The 22,076-nt window shown below is 37.5% G+C and overlaps 1 long non-coding RNA gene across 2 annotated transcripts; it reads right to left on the bottom strand.

The window, feature by feature from the left end:
* Nucleotides 1-6,490: 6,490 nt before the first annotated feature.
* On the bottom strand, nucleotides 6,491-21,392 carry LOC123573996 (uncharacterized). Of its 2 annotated transcripts, none has more exons than XR_012414560.1 (4): nucleotides 21,153-21,392; nucleotides 20,871-20,998; nucleotides 20,431-20,553; nucleotides 6,491-13,433 (listed from the first exon to the last, which is right to left on the bottom strand). It is a non-coding gene; the product is annotated as an uncharacterized lncRNA (long non-coding RNA). The 2 variants fall into 2 exon arrangements; XR_006698777.2 differs by lacking the exon at nucleotides 6,491-13,433 and adding an exon at nucleotides 13,440-20,320 and having other exon boundaries at nucleotides 21,153-21,385.
* Nucleotides 21,393-22,076: the final 684 nt, after the last annotated feature.

Below are 22,076 nucleotides of genomic sequence, written 5' to 3' on the forward strand. Positions count from 1 at the left end.
GTTCTCAATATTGTTTTCTTTTTTCTCTGTGTGATGTGAGCTTCTTAAAAATACAAAGAGCTTTATTCATCTACTTACGACTAGCATAAGCCTCAATATGCTACATCTGGAATAGAATTTATTCCTTCAGTCACTTCAGGGAAATGCAGATGGAGGCATATTAGTAAAAAATGCTCCTAAGGTCCATTTTCTCCCCAAATCTTTTTATTTATAATCTGCTATCTGTTATTCTTGATACAAATTAAAGTTCATTTCTGTTAGCCCCAACAGCAGTGATCCAAGGAAAGTCTAAGTATCCCCCCTTTTAGTGGTGCTTACATCTATCTGTTTTTATAAGAAAACTTGAAATTCTTATTCTTTTTCTAAGTTTCAGAATATCTTATGAGTCATTTCAGAAGTAAGAACACCATGGAAAATAGTTATGGCTGCCATACCAACCTGTCATTTAAGAAAGCTACATTAATCAATAACACCTGAATAGTTCAATTACTGAATAAGAAAGGCAAAGAAATGAAAAAAAGATTAATAGGTCTTCCCCAAAATTAGACCTCTGAAATAAAAAAGGACTTGCAACCTGTAATGATTTCAAAAGACTCTTAGTGTTTAAGTTAATATATAATTAACAAACCCTTTTATTTATTTTTTTCCACATACAGCAGCCAGTTCTACTGACAATTTTCCTGCTCAGAGAATTTTTCACCTTTGATTAATGACACTTAATAAAAATTCTAGCTAGTCACAATGAAAGGAAAAAGAGTCACTTGAACCAATGGTGAAGTGCGTCATAGAACTAGGCTACGAAAGGTTAAAGGCATCATTACTCAGGTCTTTGGAGTACACATATCCCTCTCTCAGAGTATATTAGTCTTGTCGGATGGTGCATTAACTCCTTCCAAACTATAGGTCCATTGAGAACTGCTTGTTTTAAAAGATAATTAAGTAATACTTCTGTAATGCAACCCATCTTTTCCCTTACCTTATTTCTGGTTATGATAACACATAATATAGAAGTAGAATGAATCATGTCCAAGAGGATGATAATAAAGAGGGAAAAAATTGCTTCAGAAGAACAAAACCCAAGTCCTAGTTCTACCAAACAAGTGTAAACAAATTGTAAAGGAAAAATGTTTTAATTATTTTGGACCCCCAACCTTCCAAGAATGCTTCACAAGAGTATTCATAAAGGCTCCATACAAAGGAATGGACAATATCTTGATAATGCCACAAGATTCATTAAGTTTTTTCTTAAAACATTGCTTGATACAAACCATTTATACCCCAGCATGGTACTACTCAGAAAAAAAAAAAAAAAAAAAAAAAAAAACCTGTTAACAGTGAAGGAAACTAGTTTGTTCATGAACCAAAGTCCATTGAGCACCTACTATTTGCCAGTTACTATTCTAGGTGCTTGGAATATGTTAGTACACAAAATACACTCCCAAAAATGCTCTTGGGAAATTTACATTCTTGGCAGGGTACTGGGGGCAGTAGATAATAAAATAGAAGCATAAAAATGGGGAAAATTATAGTGTTAAAAGTGAAAAATATAAAGAGACATCATTAGAACTGATAAGAAGGAGAGTCGTAAGGTAGTCTATTTTTATAGGAAGGGTGAGTTTCTGTTTTAATAGGCTGATTAAGAAGGTTTCCATTGTGGAGGCTAGCATTAACCTTTTGCTCACCTGCTCATGATCATTTTAATTAGTTGGGCAGTACCTTTGTTGGCTGCCCATGTATCTAGCCTCTAGGAATTCCAGAATCTATTATCCATTGATCTCAGGGGATCAAAGTTATTCTAGCCTTATTGATCATTAGGGTAATTACTCTGTTGATAGTTTCTTTTGCTGTGCATACGTTTCTTAATTTAATTACGTCCCACTAGTTGATTTTTGTTTTTGTTGCAGTTGCTTTTGGAGAATTAGCCAAAAACATTTTGCCAATGCCAATGTTGAGAAGGGTATTTCCTAGGTTTTTGTCTAGGACTTTTATAGTTTGAGGTCTTAGTTTTAAATCTTTCATTCACCTTGAGTTATTTTTTTATATGGTGACAGGAAGGGGCCCAGCTTTATTCTCCTGTTTGTGGTTAACCAGTTATTCCTGCGCCATTGATTGAATACGGAATTCTTTCTCCATTGGTTGTTTTTGTCAGCTTTGTTGAAGATCAGTTGTAGATAGGAGGGTTTATGTCCCATTTTTCTATTCTGTTCCTTTAATCTATGTGCCTGATTTTGTACCAGCACCATGCTGATTTGGTTACTGTAGTTTTGCAGTATAGTTTGAAGTCAGGTAATGTGATTTTTCTGGCTTTGTTCTTTTTGCTTAAAATTGTCTTGGCAATTCAGGCTCCTTTTTGGTTCTATGTGAATTCTAGAATAGTTGTTTCTAATTCTATGAAAAATGATGTTGGTAGTTTTGATAGGAATAGTGTTGAATCTGTAAATTGCTTTGGGCAGTATGACCATTTTAATGATATTGATTGTTCCAATCCATGAGCATACAATATTTTCCCACTTATTTGTGTCATCTCTGATTTCCTTCAGCAATGTTTTACAGTTCTTCTTGTAGATATCTTTCATCTCCTTGGTGAGCTGTATTCCTAGGCATTTCCATTTTTTTGTGGACTATTGTGAATGAGATTGTGTTCTTGATTTTAGTATCAGCTTGAATACTATTGATGTATAGAAATGCTACTGATTTCTGCACATTAATTTTATATCCTGACACCTTCCTAAAGTAATTTTCCAGTTCCAGGAGCTTTTGGCAGTCTTTAGAGATTTTTAGGTATGAAATCACATTGTCAGCTAAAAGAGACAGTTTGACTTCTTTTCCTATTTTTATGCCTTTTATTTATTTATTTCTCTTGCCTGATTGCTATATCTAGGACTTCCAGGACTATGTTGAATAGGAGGGGTGAGAGTGGGCATCTTTTCCTTTTTCCGATTCTCAAGGGAAATGTTTCCAGATTTTGTGAGGCTCACTTTAAATTGGCCTTTACTAAGGTAAAATATGGAAACCTAGATAGAATTGGTAAAACCCATCTTCTAAAATAAACGTGAAGGAACAAAGCCAGAAATATCTTTTAGTTAACATCTCAGATAGGAGACAGCAACTATATTGGTTCTTTGTACCTTTAAAAGTTTTTGTTCTTATAACCTATGTATGACTATACAACCGAAAGAAAAAGGTCTGATATGCTTAGGTCTATAAGGCTTTCAGAAAATGGGCTGTTGAGCAGCAAGGCTTAGAGGAGAACCCCTGTGATATATTCCTAGTATAAACTGAATGTTTGTATCCGCTCAAATTTCATATGTTGAATTCCTGACATCCAATATGATGGTATTCCTAATACCATCACATACCCAAATATTATCACTCAAGTGTGGGGCCTTTGGTAGCAGATTAGGTAATGAGGGCAAAGCCTTTTAGTGCTCTTATGAAAGAAATTTCAAAGAGTTTCTTCGTCCCTTCTACCATGTGAAGACACAATGAGAACATGGCTGTTTAAGAACCAAGAAGTGGGCTCTCACCAGACACTGAGTTTGCCAGTGATTTAATCTCAGACTTCCCAGCTTCCAGAACCATGAGAAATAAATGCCTGTTATTTATCAGTCACTCAGTTTATGGTGTTTTGTTATAACAGCCCAAACAGACTAAGACAATTACATGATGATAACTACCAAAGGAAAGTGAGGCATGGAGGGATGCCAGGGTCAGTGGGCCCCAGAGCCTCCTACAGAGAAGACTGTGTGTCATGAGATGAGTCCAAACTGAAAGTGGGACCCTGGGCTCAAGCAGTTGGAAGTTGCATGCTTTGTTAGGAAATAATTAAAAAGGGCACATTTGAGGTCACGAGGGCCTAGCCTTGAATGGTAGGAGACAGATGCGAGAGAAGGGATGGCAGATGAGTTGCTGGGCTTCATGACCATTTACATGTGAAAGGCAGAAACTGGAAAAGGGTGCAAGGAAGGATGAACACCTTCAGATCCACTGTCGGGAAAATTTAATTTACACATGGTTTGGTGATGGGAATGTTTGTTTTGATAGTACTATATTGTAAACCATTTATAGTCAGTTTTCTTAACAGGTTTTATCCAGCTATTGTCCTATATTTACATTTTCTGGTTTTTCTATTGTGTCTTTCTATGGAAAATGAGAAAACATGAAGAAGGAAGGGCAAAGTTGGAAAGCTTTTGAATCTTAAAACCCTTTAAAGGAAATTCTACAAGTAAAAATGTGAAACTACCATATTTGTTTCGTGATCACTTATTAAATCTGCTTAAAATCACCTGAGCTGGATTTAGAATGTATATGGTCATTCTTAGTGTGATAAAACCAGCAAGAATTTATTGATAAAACCATAGCGATCATTGACTGATTTGAATGTAGAAGAGCATAAAGACCTTAGCAGTTCATGAAGAATAGAATTTCCCTTAGATTGATTTCTTCTTTCTTAGAGAAGAATAACTATTTCTGAGGATATCAAAAACATCAACAGCTACATTTTATTTTTTAAGAGGTGAACAGGGGTAACTCATGTCCTCTGAGTGCTCAGAAGACAACACTAATGTAACCCCCGTTCACCCCGCACTGATGTGATCTTCTGAAGATTCGGAGGATATGAGTTACTCCTGTTCACTACTCTTTTTTTTTTTTTTTTTTTTTTTGAGACAGAGTCTCGCTCTGTCGCCCAGGCTGGAGTGCAGTGGCCGGATCTCAGCTCACTGCAAGCTCCGCCTCCCGGGTTTATGCCATTCTCCTGCCTCAGCCTCCCGAGTAGCTGGGACTATAGGTGCCCGCCACCTTGCCCGGATAGGTTTTTTGTATTTTTTAGTAGAGATGGAGTTTCACCGGGTTAGCCGGGATGGTCTCGATCTCCTGACCTCGTGATCTGCCCATCTCAGCCTCTCAAAGTGCTGGGATTACAGGCTTGAGCCACTGTGCCCGGCCCCCTTTTCACTTCTTTACCACCACCAACATTAGCCACTCCAAGACTTCCCTGAATACTTGTAAAAAGGGTCAAGGGCAGTGGCTTCTGAATTCACCCCACAAACTCACTCATTCTCCCAGCTGAACACATTTCTCCTGCCTCTAGGACAGAGCATCAGGCATGAGGAATCATTGCAGCTATGACTCCCCATTTATGACTCAGTCTCTTTGAGATTCATCCTTGCCCCAAAAGGTGCAGGAGAGTACAGTGAAAGAAAGATGAAGCAATCTTTTTTCTTGTCCCCAGAACAAAACTGCAGATGAGAGGCAAGGGTAGAAATGCCGGAAACACAACTGGCAATCCATTGTCAGAAAAAAGACTAAAATGAATGAACACAAATTTATGAAAAGGCTTTTATTATCAGACCCCACAAATACATTCTGTTTGTAACTAATAAACATATTATTTAATATTTAATGTATTTGAGTTTATATTTTATCAAGCAGAACAGCATGACTCTCTTCGAGAGGCTTCTTGGTGATAAATTTTAAAATAATCAGTGTTCTTACTATGACCTAACGGATTCATTCCATGGATTCTTGCTGTTCATATCAAGTAAAACATCCTTATGCTGGTGCTGGAACTCAGACTTGTCATCTTGAAGAAAGAAGGTCTCCTAACTGATATCGGATACTTGAGTTTCTGTCACTTTTAATAACCACTGAAACTCAACAGTCTTCAGGGAGATCTCCATTTCCTCTCACAGCCAGCACTGGGCTGAAGGACAAGGTTGTCCATTGTCACAGAGACTGTGCTCTGTCTCCATCACCCTTCTGAATTGCTTAAGGAGAGAAGGGTGGGGCATAGAGGTTCTCACCACCAGTTCTATCTTGGCCACATGAGAAGACAACACTCCCAGTTCCAGATATATTTAAAAAAAACAAAAAACAAAAAAAAAACTGTCCAATCATGTTCCTTTTGTATTAGTTTTCTGTTACTGAATAACAAATTACCACAATTTGGTAGATTCAAACAATAATAAATTTATTAATCAACAGTTTGAAAAGCTCACCTGATGCTGGGTGCAGTGGCTCACGCCTATAAACCCAGCACTTTGGGAGACCAAAGCAGGCAGATCACCTGAGATCAGGAGTTCAAGATCAGCCTGGCCAACATGGTGAAATTCTGTCTCAACTAAAAATACAAACAAATTAGCTGGGGGTGGTGGCAGGCGCCTGTAATCCCAGCTACTCGGGAGGCTGAAGCAAGAGAATCACTTGAGTCGATGAGGCAGAAGTTGCAGTGAGCCGAGATCATGACACTACACTACAGCCTGGGCAACAGAGCGGGACTCCACCACAGAAAAAAAAAAAAAAAAAAGAAAAGAAAGAAAGAAAAAGAAGAAAGCTCACCGGACTAAGTTAGGCTCAATCAGGGTAACCCCCTTTTGGGAAACTCAAGCTCAACTGATAAGTGGCCATAATTACATTGGCAAAATCTTTTCACCTTTGCTATATAGTGTGGCCTAACCACGGGAGTAATGTTTCATTTGTGCACAAATGATCTTTTCTTTTCTTTTCTTTTCTTTTTGAGATGGAGTCACCCAGGCTGGAGTGCAGTGGCATGATCTTGGCTCACTGCAACTTCTACCTACCAGGTTCAAGCAATTCTCCTGCCTCAGCCTCCCAAATAGTTGGAAATACAGGCGCACACCACCACGCCTGGCTAATTTTTGTATTTTTAGTAGAGACAGGGTTTCATCATGTTGGCCAGGCTGGTCTCAAACTCCTGACCTTAAGTGATCTGCCAGCCTCAGCCTCCCAAAGTTCTGGGATTATAGACATGAACCATTGCTCCCGGCTCACAAATGATATTTTAATTCATACACCAAAAGGAAGGGTAATGTAAAGAATATGCACATCTGGGGTTGGAAATTTAGGGCCCATCTTAGAAATGTGCCTACCACTTTTTTTTTTTTTTTTTTTTTTTGAGATGGAGTCTTACTCTGTCGCCGAGGCTGGAGTGCAGTGGCGCCATCTCAGCTCACTACAATCTCTGCCGCCCGGGTTCAAGCAATTCTCCTGCCTCAGCCTCCCGAGCAGCTGAGAGCAGCTGAGATTACAGGTGCCTGCCACTGCGCCAGACTAATTTTTACAGTTTTAGTAGAGATGGGATTTCACCTTGTTGGCCACACTGGTCTCGAACTCCTGACCCCCCTAGGCCTCCCATAGTGCTGGGATTAGAGGCGTGAGCACTGCGCCCAGTCTGTCTACCACTTCTATAAGCCACCAGGCTGCTCTCATTTCAGGACTTTAAGAAACAACACAAATAGCATGCTATACTATACCTGTTGTCTACATAGAGGAATAAGTGGTGTGCTATACAATGTGTTGGAGGTTTTGGAAAACAGTCGTCAGCACTTTTCCTACCTGTGTACTCCCAACCAAAGTGAAAAGTAATGAACAAGAATTGAGGGGGATGAAAATGTATTAAATGTGTTCGTGGTAAATAAAGCTAATTAAAGAACATAGCAGGTTTACCTATCTCCCTTCTTGATTTAGATTTTGGTCTCTCTAGCCTGTCCCAGGGAGAAAAGCTGGAAGATGGTGGACCTGCTAAAGCCAACTTTGTTTGTCCCTTTTCCACATGGAAGAAACTCACCTATGTTATAGATACCTAAAAAGGAAGAGTGAAACAAGAAAGGGATGGGTCTGTCTCTGTACTGTTTGAGCTTCAGGGCAGTGGCTCTACTTACGATGCAGTAGCAAACAATCCCCAAATCACAGTGGTTAACAAAGGAACATGTATTTTTTCCTCATGGCATGTGTCTGACACTGGAGGGCAAGGATGCTCTGTTCTTCGGACTCTGTCAGGGACCCAGGTTGACAGACGCCGCATCTCAACCTGGGACTTCTTCAATCACCGCAGCAGCAAGAAGGGAGAGTGGTAACTTATTCACCAGCTCTTAACGTTTACAGTCCTAAGTAACACATGCCACTTTTGATCCATATTTATTGAACAAAGCAAGTTATGTGGCTACACACAGAAGAGGAAGTACCATCGTAACAGGAGCCATAAAGTGGGGGAGAACCAAAAATCTTTGGTAGACAGCATTCACAGCTACCACACATGGCTTAGTGAATGTCATTCGTCTCCCACAGGAGATGCAGGAATTAAAGAAAGACCCAAAGGTCTTCACTCCAATACTGTCCCCTCCAAGAGAGTGAAACATATGATTTCTAAGGCATATGTGAAAAGAGCAAAGTAACAGTTTCCTTTTACCAGCAAAGGTAGGAAACAGAAAACAATTGTGAAGCTGCCCTGGAGGGCCACGCCCCCCTTTCCCAGAGACTGTCGCAATAAGTAGCTAGCAAAAGCAGCTCTCCAAGGCCGCTTTACAGGCAGCTGAGAGAGGTCCTAGCCCCACAGACAGGCTCCAAATAGGAAGAGGGAGACTGTGCCTGCCACATTTGAGGAGGCCGCCTTCAAATTCATGCTGTATGTCTGGAGTCGCTGTGCCGAACAGGATCTGTGAGCTGGCTCTGTGCTGGGTGAGAAGTGTGCAGCCTGGTGCCAGAACGCGAGTGCACATCAAAATCCTGGCACAGGCTGTCTTCAGAAACGGACAGAAGACCAACTGTAACATACGGCTCATTCTTCTCACGTCATAAACGTAAAGGCATTAATCACTGGGAGGCCTCCCAGAAATTAAAGTTCATCTTTTGGTTATGGGGTGTCAAAAGGCAAATGCGGAATGTTTTAAATTTGCTTCGTTTTCCTGCGAGATAAAATACAGGTTTCCAATGCCGTCTCTATCATCAAAACAGTCTCCTGGCCCTGCCAAAGCTAACATAAAGAACCCAGAACTCCACACAGGTTTCTCATTTATAGCATAATTTCCTTCAAAGACGACTACTTTAAAATGTAGATTAACCCTTAATGTCTGAATTTTCCAAACTGAAACTTTGAAACAATGAGGTCCCATCTGCCAGTGCTGAAAAACCAAGCAGCAAGGGAGTCACCCATGGCGTTCTGCACCGCGAGTGGGGGGCTTTGTCTGGCCTGCTGACTGTCCATGCCACGGTGAGCACCACGTCGCAATCTCAAAGTGGAGCCTCGGGTCAGTCCTCAGGTGGAGAGATAACTGCTGTGCTCTCAAGCTATGTATTATTATCATCTGATAAAAAAAGAAAGAAATTCATGATCTATTTTTTCTTCTTTGAGAAAGTACTAAAGCTTGTTTTTCATGACTGCCTAAATAAAACAATTCAACTGAAGCAGACACTCCTGAAAAGTGATCATCAGACATTTATCAGACTAGTCTTAAGATTCTGAATATGAATACATGCAAACCAATTACTTCACATTCATCCCCCAAATGGCAGTATGTATGTGTTGATCTATCTATTCTACCTAATAATTTTGCTTGTGAAAGAAAAGGGAAAGTGATAGTTGAAGGGACTGCAAACTGTCCATCTGAGTGTGCATGCCCATGTGTTTGTGTGTGTGTATGTATGTATGTGTGTGCACCTGTGGGCTGGCTTACTTTCATGCTCACTTACACAGTGACATTACAAACTGAACCTGGATGACTTCAGATGGGGGATCACCTCTTAATTTTCCACAATCCTTACTAGTCCCTATTGTCTTAAAGCCTAATTTGCTTATTTATGCTACCTACTCCATTGATGTAGACATTTGAGTTTGCGTGCTAATGTTTTAAAGCAGCGTGTAACTGTGCTCCAGAACTATGCCTGCCTTTGAGATCTTACTAAAAATGCAGATGACAACTCGTTAAGTTCTGATGGACCACACCCACAGCATAAAATTCCACCTGGGAAACTGGAACAATACTAAAGGCCTATCATGAAAATTAGCATAGCATATGGAAAGGATCTAAACCCAGTGACTGGCACATAGTATCACCGAATCAAGGCACTCAGTAAATGCCAGCAATGATAATAGTGAAACATAACCTACAGGGTTAGTGTTATGATTGAGAAATTGGACTTTAGTGTCTACAAGCCTGGGTTCAAATCCCAGTTTCACCATTTACAGGTCATGTGACTTCTTAGGAAAGGGAGATAAGGCAAGGACACACATTTGAAAATCATTAAAGAGTGTGAGATGTCCCAAAGGAAAGGAGTAGGTACGTAGAAGGGATTTCATTGGTTTTAGAAGAAAGAACATTGGGGAAAAGCAGCCTTAAAAGTTGAAGACCTAGAAGAATGGAATGATCAGAAATCCAAGGGAAGATAAACTTTCAAAAAAGAGGAGACATTATTAAAACTGCTCAATTCTATTGCATAATAAGAGTACTATCAACAGACCCATGGAAGCTGGAACAGAAGGACTTTAAACCTAGACATTTTGTTGGTATCTCCCAAAGGATTTGAGGCATAACTCAATGGCCTAGTACAGAAAGCCCAAAGACTTCACTATTCTGAACTGTGTCTGCGGGATCAGACTCCTCTAGAGAAATCATTTTCTCTGTACATGGAACATAATAAAAAGCTTCAAACTGATCGGTAACTAACAAAAGTAATTGCTGGAAAACATCTTGTTTCCCTCATCACTGAAGACCTGCTGGATAAAAAATATTTTTTAACAATATTTTTTCAATACAATCACTAATAAAATGTAAATAATAAAAAGGATAAACATGTTATAAAATTATCATTATTCATACTCCATGCTTGATAATTTATTCCTGCCCTTTATTTATCTTCCAAATACCCATTTTAATTTTTAAGTGATTGTCTTTCATTGGATTAAATTTGTCTTTACAGAATAAATGCTTTTGCCACATACTTTTCTTAACAAGCAGCCTCTAGTGAATTCAATTTTTGACCTTATTTGGCTTTCCAATCCAGTGGAAAGTAACTTATTTTAAATAAAATGAGGAAGTCAACTTACCCTTAAACCCAGAGGTTAATCTCCATGTAAGCCATTTTTGCACATTTAATTGGTGTGGGAAATTTTGCTAAGATAGCTTTTGCAGGGGCTTTACAGAATGCTCTTTAGAAAGTCTTCTTGGAGCTCATGAGATTTCCAGACTTCTTAACCAAAATAACATATCTAGGCAAAGGATTATACTCACATGTTGTGGTTATGGGACTTTTGTAAGTTAATGAAGAGTATTATATACATCTTAGGGGAAGATTCTAGTTATTGGAATAGGAGTCCACTTTTTGCACTTTTATAGTAGTTTCATCCCAGCGTTTGACAAATATTTACTGAACATGTACTATAAGCACTATAGGGAATATGGAGATACTAGATATTAACAATATTACATATTTATGTAGAAGGAAATTCACATTATTGAAGGCCAACTATATGCTCTGCTATTGGGTTAAGTATCCACCAATACGTGAATATAGACAAAACAAGGCTGGATATACTTTTCACGTGGAACAGGCAGTTAATATATAGTATGAGTTCAAAGGATTGCAAGTCACTTGTGGCTGACTATAGAAGGCTTCATGGAGGAGGTGCTGTTTTCACTTGGAAAATATAATATGTTAGTTGCTGTAATTAAAGATTACTCCAGTGGACAGAGATGGTATTAGCAGTGAGTAAAATATGAAAATCTAAATATGTTTAAGGCAGGAGTATAGACTAAGATTCTCTAGGGGAAAATAAAATCCTCTAGAGGGTTATTAGAGAGGTGAGGTTGGGAGCATATGGTGAGGTGAGGTCCTTAATTCCAGGGTGAGGTGTTTTATTAATTTGGTAGAAAGCTGGATGCTACTAAAGGCTTGGAAACCACATGTTTCAGATGATCAATCTGTCATGAATGCAAATGAGAGATTGGAGTAATAAAAATTTGGGGATAGTATGTCCTATTGGAAGACTAACAGCTGTAGATAATACTAACCATTAAGGGTCTCATTAAGATATTAGTTTTAAGTTTCTGTATCTGGGAGGATAGCCACAAAAGGAACAGAGATAGAACATCTGAAAAAGCAGGTTTGAAGGGCAAGGTGAGTTCTATTTTAGAAAATGCGAATTGGAAGTGACTTCAGTATATATAGAGAGAAATGTCAAATAGATACATCTACTATAACTTCTCTAAAACCCTGGGGTCATTTATGTTTCAGAATCAGATGTTTGTGGGTTTTAGAAAGGTCACATGGAACATAAAATACATATTATCTAACAACTCCAGCATGTCTGAGCAGAATCTAAAAATTAAACACAATTATAAGTGGCCTATAACAGCATCATGTAAGTTAAGGTAAAATTTTACCACCAAATGAGTAGAAGTCAGATTAGATTTTACTGTCGAATGAAAAGAAAGCTCTGAAAAGTTGCAGAGCTCTTGGATTTCAGAGTTGCCAATCAGGGTCCACGGGCTTGGGAAAGCTCAGGATGAAACTTTGAGTTGACACCTTCCTGAGCCTTGACCCAGCTCTGACTCAGGCTGTGAATTATCCTGCCTTCCCAGCTCTCTCCCACTACTCTTTTTAGCTTGACATTAATTCATGATTTACATAGAGACTGTGCCTCTGTCCTTGCCCTGCCCAGATTGACTCCAGGGAACAACTCGGAATCCCAGGCTAAACTCACTTTGGCCTGTGAGCTCTCCTGGTAACTTTAGCTCAAACATTTGGATTCCACACTGTAAGGGAAAACATTAACAGGAGCTTTCAATTTTCTGAATATAAAAATAATACATGTTATAAAAAATTTAGAAATTTGGAAGGAAATAATGGAGAAAATAAACATCACCCATCATCCCATTATTTCAAAATAACCAATGTTAACATTTTCAGTGTTTACTTCCTGGTTTTTTTTTCTTTGAATATGTAGTAAAGCATATCCTGTTTCTAACTGCCTGCCATATCAACAAAGTAAATATTAGAGCATTCCAGTAACTCACACCCACAGTTTGTCTTCTTCCCTAAAGACGAACCTTTCACTGCTATATCACAAGGTATATTGTAGGCGCTTGATGAATAGTCACTGACTATAAATTATGGAATAAGTTAATGTATGCAAAACTCCAGGGCCTCAGAACCCTTTTTCCTGAAAGTATTCACTTACGGGAGCTCAAAGAGGTATCTCAGGTCTACCCAATGCACTCATTCCACAGTGATAGCTCCGTGTTGTCTTTTCTTATTCTGACTTCTCTGGATGGATGCTTATAGCTGTGAAAAATGAGTTTCTCCATGTCTGTATCACAAGCAGACATGGACTTAATCTGCCTCAAGGTAGTTTGCTCAGGCCTGGTACTAAAGGGCATGTCAGAGTTAGGCACACTAAAATTCCCAGCTGAGAAGCAGTTCCTTGGTAGGGCGTGCACTGTACACACCAAAAAGGAGGCACACTCCATCCTGTCATGGGCCATAATAAACAGTGTTAAAAATTTCCATACTCACCACAGCAGTATCCCTGATTAATGGTCTTCAGCAATATTTCTCAGCAAACTTGAATGTGAAGTAGAAGACAAGTCAAACTTCGGTAACTCTTTTGATATGAATCTTATGAATATGTGATACCACTAGAAGAAAGCAGCAGTTGGTTTCATACTTTTTAGAAATACACAAAAGGAATAAATAGAAAAACACAAGTCTTTCAGGTTTGCTCGATTTGTTATTGTTCGGGGCAGGGGGAAGCTATAATTATTTCATCTAGTTCAAAGAGACAAAATAGTCTGGGGCTATACTGAATAAACCAAATTTAGACAAACTGTCCAAATAAAAAGAAACACAATGTTGTAAGTTAAAAATTTGTACCTCTAAAACAAAAAAAAGCTCCCTATCCTTGCAGTTTACAAGACACCATAGAGGCTGGGTGGGAGATGCCTTTTCCTCCCTCTTTCTTCACCCTCCCCATAACCCGACATCACCTTCACTCTTCCTCTTTCTTCTTCCAGTACACGTAGCACGACATGACCAGGGTTTAGGCTTCTTGGTTGCAATACAAATATTTTAAATCTTAAACAGAATTGTGGCCACATGCTTGCCACCAACTTCAACTGCAGTAATGTGATCAAATTACTTTCGACCTAATTAACCTCTGGGTCTGGCTTATCACAAGGATCTCAGAGTCTTAACATTTTTAAACAAAAGGAATCAACTATATGTACACAAAGCACTTGGTTGCATTTAATTGTATAGGTATCATCGCAATCACAAATCCATGGAGATGAAACAAGACAAAACAAAGATATAATTTATTTGCAAACCCCTACCAATGGAAAAATTGGCCATGTCTATGCCAGCTAAACAGATATACAACCTAACATTATTATCTGCACAACTGGAGTTAAATGATATGATGACTATACTTTCAGCAACCGTTTGCTTGAGACTGGATATGATTTTTCTGGATAGGTAGGGCAGTTCCCCAGCTTTATCTTTCTGTAGATGTTCCTCTTCACTCAGAAAACCTAGTATAACTTCCCAGCCGCTGTCTATACAGTCGTTCCCATTAAATATGTTTTTAAAAAGTGTTCAATCAGATATCTTTAGCACTCCAGAGAAACAGAGGGTGAGAAGCAGTCTTCTAAATATGTTGATATTAACTGGCTAGATGAGTTATAATTTCTTTACAAACGCCTTTCATCAAACTCTCCATGTGAAGTTACCCATTTTAGTTAATGATATAATCCTTTCTCTCTGACCCAACTTCATAACTGTAAAATGTAAGTGGTATTACAAATTCTCAATGTTTCATTACACTTATCTCTGCAGTTCCGCTCTAATGAAGACTTGCAACAATTCATACATACAACCTCTACCTCATCTTATTGCCACCAGACTCTCTCCTCTCTGTTTTCCTTATACTATTTGCCAAGCTAACTTCTTAAAAATCTTATTAATTGTGCATTTACAGAACCTAAAATAACTTCTAGTATCTAGTATAGTAAAACCCGTAGTCCTTAGTAATCTGGTCCCACCTGTATCATTTTTCCCAACTGTATCACTTTCCATGACTTGCCAATGTGTGCCTTTCACTCCAGTTTGATGAGTTTCACCTTTGTTTCCCACCTCATCTGTAAATTCCTCTGCCTCCTCTTCATCCAGAAATCCCTCCCCTCCTTAAGTCCCATCTCAAATATAGCTCTTCCAAAAATATTCACTTTCTTTACAAACTGCACAAAGTATTCTTTCTGCTGTCATTTTCAATTATTCTACAATTTTGGATTTTGTCCTGTATTTTGTAATTATTAAATGAAATAAATTCTCTCATACATAAATTCAATTGCCTTCCTAAAAAAGAGCATGTTATATTTTGTGCCTGATATAACTCAGAGCACAAAAGTTACCACATAATGGTCATTTGAAGCATTAATTAAATAATTTTAGATCATATGCTATTGGATCTAATAATTATTTTTTCATTTCCTAAATCCCTATTATAATTGTTGGTACCAGACATCTCATTTCCCTCCATTTGTTTTATATTTGCAAGTTTTGAATTCTTTTTTATTTTTTATTTTTTTTTGAGACGGAGTCTCGCTCTGTCGCCCAGGTTGGAGCGCAGTGGCGCGATCTCGGCTCACTGTAAATTCTGCCTCCCAGGTTCACGGGTTCACGCCATTCTCCTGCCTCAGCCTCCCAAGTAGCTGGGACTACAGGCGCCCGCCACCTCGCCCGGCTAGTTTTTTGTATTTTTTAGTAGAGACAGGGTTTCACCGTGTTAGCCAAGATGGTCTCGATCTCCTGACCTCGTGATCTGCCCGTCTCGGCCTCCGAAAGTGCTGGGATTACAGGCTTGAGCCACCGCGCCCGGCCGAATTCTTAATAGGTCTTACGTCAGTACTGTTCATTTATACCCCGATTTGTTTCCCCAAGAATTCACGGTGGTCTACAAGAACACACGTTTATCTTCTAGTACCTATTGGTAGTAAATAAGAAAAAAACATTAAAAGAATATAATCTGTTATCCACATTCAAATATGCTCTAGGTGACTTCAAAACAAAGCCTTTTAAATAAACAGATAAGCACTATGTTAATTTTTTCAACTGGCTGAGAGATCCATTTGTATCTAATTATCTTTCCTTGCTTTAACCATGAGCTTTAAAAATATCTTCCAGACTGGGTTTGATGGCTCATGCCTGTAACCCCAGCACTTGGAGGGCAAGTTGGAAGGTTCTTAAAAGGCTAGAAGTTCAAGACCATCCTTGACAACATAGTGTGACACTGTCTCTAGTATAATTAAAAATGATTAAAATATTGCATTTTATGTGGTTTGTTTGTTGGGATTTTTGTATTGATTAGTTTCCATATTTCTATTTTTCCTTAATTTTAATTTTATAAGATTTTAAATTCAAAAGAGTTTAAAAGCACCAAATAGTCCCAGAATTTTTTTTTTTTTTTTTTTTGAGTCAGAGTTTCGTTCTTATTGTCCAGGCTGGAGTGCAATGGCGCAATCTTGGCTCACTACAACCTCTGCCTCCCAGGTTCAAGCAATTATCCTGTCTCAGCCTCCCAAGTAGCTGGGATTACAGGCATGTGCCACCACACCAGGCTAATTTTTTGTATTTAGTAGAGATGGGGTTTCACCATGTTGGCCAGGCTGGTCTCGAACTCCTGACCTCAAGTGATCCACCTGCCTTGGCCTCCCAAAGTGCTGGGATTACACGTATGAGTCACTGCACCTGGCCCAGAAATTTTATTATAAATATTAGTAAATCCCTACCTCTACTTTCAAATTTTCCCCCTCCATAGCAACAATTTTTTTCTCTCTTAGCCAATTATGTTGGTATATATCACCATGTTTCTAATCACATTCTTTAATTTATACTTTTTGCCTGATTATTTTGGCATAACTTACCATATTTCTAAGGAACATAATCTTTTTGCTTCTTCTTGAATTTGAATTCTCAGTTTTAAGTATTGTTTATACACTTCCACTGCAGATCACAAGCATTTAGCATTCTCTCCTTTCAACCTCCCATCCCCTAATATTTAGAACAATTCCACCATATTCCATGGGAATTATATTGTAACTTCTTTAGATTAATATTTGGAGTATATATTATCACAACAATAAATTTTTTCTTTAAGCTGAGCTGTGTAATAGACTGTGATCAGTGATACGGTTGTCTCTGTGTCCCCACCCAAATCTCATCTCAAATTTTAATCCCCACACTTCCCACATGTGGAGAAAGGAACCCTGTGGGAGGCGATTGGATCATGGTGGCAGTTTCCCCATGCAGTTCTCATGATAGCGAGTGAGTTCTCATGAGAGCTGATGATTTGAAAGTGTGGTACTTCCTCATTCTCACACACACTTCCTCCTGCCACCTTGTGAGCAAGGTGTCTGCTTCCCGTTCATCTTCTGCCTTGATTGTAAGTTTCCTGAGGCCTCCTAGCCATGCTTCGTGTTAAGCCTGCAGGACTGTGAGTCAATTAAACCTATTTCCATTATAATAACCCAGTCTCAGGTAGTATTCTTTATAGCAATATGAGAATGGATTAATACAATTAGTTTTCCCTTCCCATTGTTTTCCCTAGTTATTGCATATATCTTATTTTATTCATTTGTTTGGTTCTTTTTACACTCATTACTAATTCAGCTCCAAACTCTTCATCAATTACTAAATCTCCTCTTTAGCTATTTAGATGTATCAGGCATTCTGTCAGTTTCATCTGCTCAAAGAGGATTTTTTCCAGAAGCCTCTAGATTCACCCTTTAGAGGTAATTTCCTTGTACAAGTAGTACACAGCTCTTAGTCTGGATTCTTCCTTTTATTGCTTTTCTGTGTTGGAGCTTCTGCTCCCCAAATCTCATGTGTTCACTATTCTTGTTTTATTCATTTGATTGATGGAACACATTCTCCAATATCTTGTTAGGTAAAGAAATGTGTTATTTGAGAACGTGAATGGTTGAAAATAGTCTTGAGTCTCCAGTGATTGATACTGGCTAAGCAGACTTCTAACTGGACATTCTTTTTCTTTAGAAAATTTTTGAAGATAGTTCTTCATTGACTTTTAGCTTTCAATGTTACCTTAAAAAGTCCAGAGTTATTCTGATTACTTTTAGTAGATCTGCTTTCTTTTGTTTCTTTCTTCTCCCTGAAATTATGCATACTATTTTTTCCCTTTGAATCCTTGATTATGAAATTTTGTGATGATATGTTTTGGTGTGTGGTGAGTTCAACATTTATATAAAACCTTAGGAATCATTTCAATCTGAAAAAAAAATTGTTTTATTCCAAGAAAATAATTAATGTTTTACTTCTCATTTTTTCTATTTCTAGCTGCTTTATTTATTTATTTATTTATTTATTTATTTATTTATTTTTTGGCTTTCTTTATGTCCATTTTTATAGTACCCTGTTCTTGTTTTATGGTTACAAGATTTCTTCTTTCTTTTAAAGTGTTCTTTTTTTTCCTCTCTTTTTCTTTTTTTCTGATTCTTTTGCCACACTTCCTGTATTTCATGTCAGAAATTAACATGATAATATTTGGTTATCTACCAATATTTACAGAATAATCACATCCTTTGGGTTTCTCAGTTCCTAATTGCATTTTAAGATGGAAAACATATGGCTTCTGATATTTAAACTCCATTGTACAATTGAAGAGAAAATAAAAAGATAACAAGAATATAAGTAACTACATTGATAAATTTGAAAATTCAGTGGAAAAAATTAATAAATTAATAAAAATAAGCTTTTAATAATTAAAGTAAATTATAATCTCCTATAATATTTGATGAAACTTTCTATTTCATTTATGCAATGGAAAGTAAACTCTATGGCTATTGCAACATCTAACTTTCTCAATCTATGATCATGGAAGTCCTATTTGGAGCAAAAGTTGTTTCCACTCTGAACAAGGACCATGACAAGGGGATAAAGTAATTACACGTTCATGTAAAAGACCAGCTATTGAGAATTTTGAGCTAATGAGATAGGTAGACTATGCAGGAAATTCAAAGATATATAGATAAAGAATTTAAAGAGAAATCATTTTCTAGCCCCCAAATAGTTTCTCAGATAAAGAAAGTAAAAAATTTTGGCCTACAGTGTATTTTCAGACCAAATGAGATTTGTACTTTTTCCAAAGTGTTTTGTAGGTGTTTAGATTAAAGTTACAAAGATGAAAACCCATTAGCAATAGACTATTTTTAATGACTCAATTAATATCTAACATTTTCAGGCTTTTCATGAGATAGGTGATAGAAAGATCAAGCCACAATTTTATTCGTAAAGGCAATTTGCCACAGATCTCTAGCATGTTAGCCAGCTAAGAAAGAAAAATAAGCAGCAAACGAAGGAGTGGTCATATAAGCACTATAGATAATTGGTTTCAGATGATCTTCTATTCTTTATATAAGAGTAAGTTCTCAAATACAACAAAGCTTAAATTCCCCAAAATTAATAATTAGCTTAATAAACATTTTTAAGTAAAAGTTTTGTAAATAAAATTACTAGATATTATACCTAATAAATAAAAACTGGTGATGAACCTTCTCTTTTAAAAGAAAAACATGTTTAAATCTAAGAGCTACAGAACTAAAAATGATTCACAAGCATACAAAGAACCATGTATGTATACGTGATTCAAAACTGAACAAACTAGGTTATCAAAAATTTTAAAAAATGAAAAAATGCCAAAAGTCAGAAAATTATGCAGAAGAAACAAAGTTAGGATGGTATGTGTTATCCTCCACTAATACTTACTCATTTTTGGAACTTCTTCCTTATTTGACTTCTCTTCGAGTCATAGGCACAGTAGGTATGAATAGACTTACAAGTACACCTCAGGAAATCCCAAAAAGTTAATAGGTATCACATGAGAGATTTTTAAACTTTGAAGTAATGTTTATAATAGGAATTAAAAAACATATCTTATGTTTGTTCAGCTGAACTTAGATTTATTTCCATAATAACCAATAAAATTAATGAAAATGAAATTATTCTAAAGCTGTTTAATATTCCAAATTTAGATAAACACCAAAAATGTTTTACTAAACACATTTGCATTAAATCTATACTAAGCAATAATAATATACATGATTTGGGACGGGCAATTCTTGAGCCTATCTATGTGTATATCAGATATACAAATATTTAAAACAATATAACCTGCCAGCTCTCTGCTCTTTAAAATTCTCTACCAACTTTAACTTAGAATTTGATTACTCAGAAGAAAATTATTGTTAAAAGTTGAAAGGATCTCTACAATGCCTAGGCTGGTGATAGGTTTTTTTCAGGCCTGGGAGAAACAGCCTCAAACTTGAGTCCTCAGGATATGTCTTCAGTGCCACAGCAAATGCTGTTTTGCCTCACAGAGTAGTGGGAATGACAGAAAAAGAGTGAAGAGTGAACATGCTGGTCAGCATACAGAGCTGAATGTATTACATCCTCTCACAAGAACTGTGTTTCCAGCAAAATCCATTTACTTCATTTGATTGAAGGCTGAGCAGTGCTATGGGAAGAGAGCCATGTTAGAAAGTGAGAGAATTAGCCTGGGCAATATAGTGAGACCCCATGTCTACAAAAAAATTTTAAAAATTAGCTGAGCATGGTGTCACATACCTGTAATCCCAGCTAGTAGGGAGGCTGAAATGGAAAGATCACTGGAGCTTGGGAGACGAAAGCTGCAGTCAGTCGAGATTTACCACTGCACTCCAGCCTCAGGAATAGAGCAAGATCCTCTGTCTTAAAAAAGAAAAAAAGAAAAGAAAAAAAAGTAAGAGAAGTAAATTCTAGTTATATCTTGGTCACTAAAGATATAGGACTAAAACACTGAACCTCTCCGTATGCCAGTTTTCTCATTTGTAATGAGTTATGGTCAAATCACTTTAGAAAGTTGAATGAATTATAGAGGAAACATCTATTAAACAAGAGAATAAATTTCAGTAGTACACTTCATTGTCTGAAATGTCATAACCAGAAGTAGTAATACTAAAGGAGGTTGGCAATGAGAGAAATTAGATCAGCGAAAAGGCAATAAAGAGAAGTGGTAAGAGACAAACCTTAGAGCCATTTGACATCATTTATGGAGTGTGGAAAATGATGAAGGTAATTTCTTAGTCCAGCCATTTCTACCATCAGCCAGCAGGTGTCACAAGGCAGAATGCAAAAGGTTTTCTTTTCCAAGGCTCTGAAGGCAAAGCTAGTAGTTTATCAACCGTGTTCCATTTAGATATTTCATAGAAAGAACTATTTATTAATAGATCTCTTTCTCAGTAATGCCATCCAAATAGAAACAGTGGGAACATTTTAAACTAAATTATTAAGTAAAAAAACTGTTTTACCTTGGCCGGGCGCGGTGGCTCACGCCTGTAATCCCAGCACTTTAGGAGGCCGAGACGGGCGGATCACGAGGTCAGGAGATCGAGACCATCCTGGCTAACACGGTGAAACCCCGTCTCTACTAAAAATACAAAACAAAAAATGAGCCGGGCGTGGTGGCGGGCGCCTGTAGTTCAGCTACTTGGGAGGCTGAGGCAGGAGAATGGCGTAAACCCGGGAGGCGGAGCTTGCAGTGAGCCAAGATCGCGCCATTGCACTCCAGCACTCCAGCCTGGGTGACAGAGCGAGACTCCATCTCAAAAAAAAAAAAAAAAAAAAAGTTTTACCTTGATTTTTAAGTCTCTTTTCAAACACTGTTATTCTTAAACTTCGTAGAAAATTCAGTCGTGTTTTTAGCATTTAAACCAAGGGTAGACCATGTATTTTAGATGATTAGGAAGAAAACTAAATGCTGTTATAAGTATAGTTTAAAGAGACAAAAATAGATTCACCAAAAGTTTTCCATATTATCCACAATACCACATGAAACTAGAAAGTATTTTCATAGTAATATTTCCATGAGATTTTAAAGAATAATTCCACCAGATTTTATACTAGAATTGTAACAATTCTGGTCATGAGAGGTGTTCTAAGCCATGGTTTCTGTAAATGGTACAATTTTATTTTATTTTTTGCCTTGTTTTGAAATGAGATTGGCTATGTTCCTGGTGCTTTTCATAAGAATACATTTCTCAGTAATATCTGAATAATTTAACTTTATTATATAGTATTTACAGGAACAACAGTAGACATTCATTTAAAACAGCATTTAATTCTATACACAGTCTCTAGTTCCTTCCCCTTTCCCTTGACTGTCAATGGAAAAATCACTATAAAATTTGAGGCATTAATAAATTACTAAATGTTTCTTTTCTTTTTCTCTAAGG

This window comes from Macaca fascicularis, chromosome 6 (assembly GCF_037993035.2).
Source record: "Macaca fascicularis isolate 582-1 chromosome 6, T2T-MFA8v1.1".
NCBI lineage: Eukaryota > Metazoa > Chordata > Mammalia > Primates > Cercopithecidae > Macaca > Macaca fascicularis.